Source organism: Pungitius pungitius, chromosome 1, assembly GCF_949316345.1.
Source record: "Pungitius pungitius chromosome 1, fPunPun2.1, whole genome shotgun sequence".
Taxonomy (NCBI): Eukaryota; Metazoa; Chordata; class Actinopteri; order Perciformes; family Gasterosteidae; genus Pungitius; species Pungitius pungitius.
In genome coordinates, this window is record NC_084900.1 from 16,141,408 (window position 1) to 16,145,023 (window position 3,616).

At 39.1% G+C, this 3,616-nt stretch overlaps 1 long non-coding RNA gene across 1 annotated transcript; it reads left to right on the forward strand.

The window, feature by feature from the left end:
* Positions 1 to 374: 374 nt before the first annotated feature.
* LOC119219931 (uncharacterized) lies at positions 375 to 2,433 on the forward strand. The gene is made up of 3 exons (XR_009956275.1): positions 375 to 447; positions 564 to 599; positions 2,209 to 2,433. It is a non-coding gene; the product is annotated as an uncharacterized LOC119219931 (long non-coding RNA).
* The last annotated feature ends 1,183 nt before the right edge of the window (positions 2,434 to 3,616 follow it).

Sequence of the window (3,616 nt, forward strand, 5' to 3'; positions counted from 1 at the left end):
TCTCCATTTTGTTTGTTGCAATGAGGAGGATAGTGAGAGACTTAACAGTCTTCTCTTTTGATGTGTTTTAATCGTTTTACTGCCGATTTATATCCTTCTCTTAATGTATAATTGAATGAGTTTCATTTTTCTATTGCAAAATACAAGTAAGAGAAAAAACCCAAAAGAAAATGAACACAAAATGTTATTTTGACTCAAATTTACAGGCTACAGTTCAGTTGTGAGGAAAGAGGCTTCCCAGAATGCATCACATCAGCAGAAGCAGAAGTCAGAATAAACCTCACATCTGATGTTCATCTGTTGTTTCTGAATTTCCACATTTCTCCGGATGTTTCACATCATTCAAACTGTCTCTTGACTCAAAGTGTTTCTCACAAGCAGAGTGTCAGAGTGTCAGCGTGGACGTGAGGATGGGACACACTTTGTTTGCTGTGTTGGGGCTTTTCTGTGAGTACTTTCTCTCTTTAAATCATAGTTTTCATAGATTCAACTTTTTAAAGGCCAGAAGTTAATAGTTTCTGTCAGTTTGATGATGCTTGATGATGTTTCTCACTTTATTTTAGTGCTGAATATTCTCCTCTACTGTGGACACGCTCAAGGTTTTTATACAACTTTCTTTATTCTGATACATTAACTCAAGACGATTCAACACCTTCTGTCTCTATTTTACATTTAATATTTCTGTTCTCTTTAGTTAATTATGATGAATACAAGAAAGAAGACAAGATTCATTCTTTACATGTTGTATTTGTTTCTAGATGCTTTGCTGCATATTGAGCCAAACTGGTCCCCTTTATTTACTGGAGAGGAAGTTACCTTCATATGTGACATATGTGAATTTTGTCAATTTATTAAAATAGGCGTTTACTTTTTTAAATACAAAGATTTAAAACAGATGAAGGAGGATGAAGATGCTGCCCATCGCCTGAATATCAACCACCTGCTCAGGGCCTCATCACATGCACTAATGCACAGGTCCACTACATTAGTTCAAATTATTTGTTTTTGCAGTTTTGGAACTTCTTAGAATTAAAACATGATGTCATACATCACACAACCAACAGCAACATGTCTTTTATGTTCAAAGGGAAACAATAATTATAAATATAAATTATTCTAAAAATATTGAGCCAAACTGGTCCCCTTTATTTACTGGAGAGAAAGTTACCTTCATATGTGACTCAAGGGAAGGAAACGACACTGACTGGAATTACTCATTCATCCGTCCTGATGTTACAAGAGAAAGTAATAAAGTCTCTCTTACTGTGTCAAGTAAGTTTTACCATCACGACAAGTTCATTAGCACTTTTATATGAATGAGACAAGTTGATTTAATGAACCTGTTTGATGAAGTGCTAATGTAATATAATGTAGTGATGATTAATAAATGTTAACTAGTGTAAGAGAAAGTTGACACTAATGCTGTTTAATTAGCCGAGCTTCTTTTAAATGATCAATTAGCAGATAATATCGATCATTCTTAATTAAAAAAAAGAAAGATGGACAGAGTTAAGACAAACCATCCCACATTTCATCCTTTTTACAAACTATTACTTAATAATGGATTAATTATTGGTAACTCTAGTGGGTCAAACACATCAGCAAAGTGTGGCGCCTCCTTCAGGTGAAATGTTCTCATTACTCAGTGAACCTTTTATTATTTATTACAGGGAGACTGACTTTGACATCTTCTTCTATCTGAAAACTTTATGTTAAATTCGAATTATGTAGGAAACATAAATCCCTGATATATTGTATCATTGTTCCTTTAATAAAGTGATTTAGTAAAGCGAAGAACTAAGTGTTCCACAGACAAAGATGTGATCCTTTAACTCCTGCTTCCTCCTTGTATGAAGGAGAATCAGTGACTCTTCACTGTAGACATGGAGACCAGAGAAAGGAGAAGAATGCTGACTTCTACAAAGACAAAACACTTATTGAGATGAACACAAACCATCAAAACACACATGAAATCACCATTTCTCTGATGTCTGATGGGAGCTCTTACAAGTGCAGTTTTAAGGACAAAGGATCTGAAATAGAATATTTGAAATGTAAGATTAGTGACTATGTTTAAAGACATTGTCCCCAAACGCCTGTTTAACACAATTGAAGACAGATAAAAAGATGGAGGACATCAGCAGTGAAAGTAATCCACCAAGGACTCATCATAACACGTCTTTATTCTGTAAAACCTCTTTCCAACAGGTGTCCCTCGTCCTGTCCTCACAGTGTCTCCATCATGGCCGAGTCCTGGAGACTCAGTGACTCTGACCTGCAGTGTTGAACCTCCGTCTGCAGGATGGAGGTTCTTCTGGTATAAGGCTGTTCCCAAACGGTCAACCATCTACTCTCCCTACTACATCACAAAGCTTCTCGCTGGTAGCACCACTGGGACTGAACAGGGTTCCTACATTCTTCATGGACAGACACACACAGAAGGATATGTGTGCAGAGCTGGAAGAGGAGATCCTGTGTTTTACACTAGGTATAGTTATCTGAAGTTTGTCTGGTCTGGAGGTGAGTTTGTTCTGACTTTTATATTCTTGCACAAGGGAATAAATGTCCTTTTTGTGTTGACATTGTTTGTCCTGTGTGTGTCTCCTAATGATGTGTCTTCAGGTGTGAATCCAGCAGCGTCTCTCACAGTGAGTCCTCACAGACTGCAGCACTTCAGCAGAGAGTCACTGTCACTGAGCTGTGAGGGAACCTCTACTGAGTGGAGAGTGATGAGGGCTCATGAAGTTGGCCGTGTGTCATTCTGTTCTAACTGGGGAGAAATGACTGGATCCACATGCAACACCGACACTAGAGCGAGTAGTGGAGTGTACTGGTGTGAGTCCGAAACACAGTCCAGCAATGCAGCCAACATCACTATACACAGTGAGTTTCTATTCATCTAAAGATTTTTATATCTAATCTATATATATTTTTATATCTAATAAGTATTAGGGGGGGGCTTGTTCAGACGTGTTCTGCCAGAAATAGATATCACTGTCCAGTGCAAGGGCGTAACCATGGTTCAGACATTGGGGGGGTCCAAATGACTACCCTTCCTTTTCTTAAAGCGGGTTTTGGGCTAGTGTGGGCAGGTGTGATGTAACAGTGATCCAGCGCGTTGTCCTCTTTGGTTGGGCATTTAATAAACTTAAATTTAAGGAAACGTACAAGAGCAATTTCATCATAGGAAGGTGGCGATGATCTTGCAACCTGCCGATGGGATGATGCGAACATTGCGATAATCAGAGAGGCATGGCAACGCTAAAACAATATAGAATGGGAGATATGTATTGACCGCGCATGCTAATAAAACCCCAAAAAAATAGACCGATAACACGTTTTCCAGTGACGGCCAGTGGTCAGACAAACGGTTTGTCCGGACGGGGAGGGGGGAAGTAGTCGGTCCACTGGTGCTCTCTGCCCGCTGGCCGCGGTCGGTTTCTCAAAACATTGGCCAAATGACCCGCTTCAAACTTTATGAACACATGCAGAATCTCTTTGTGTTGATTTCTAAAGCCTCATATTAAGACGTACTTCACTTTATTTAAGATGCTGCGCTACTTGTAGGTCGCTGTGTTGTGCTACATTCTCAATTGTCACAATGGGTGCTGGAGCA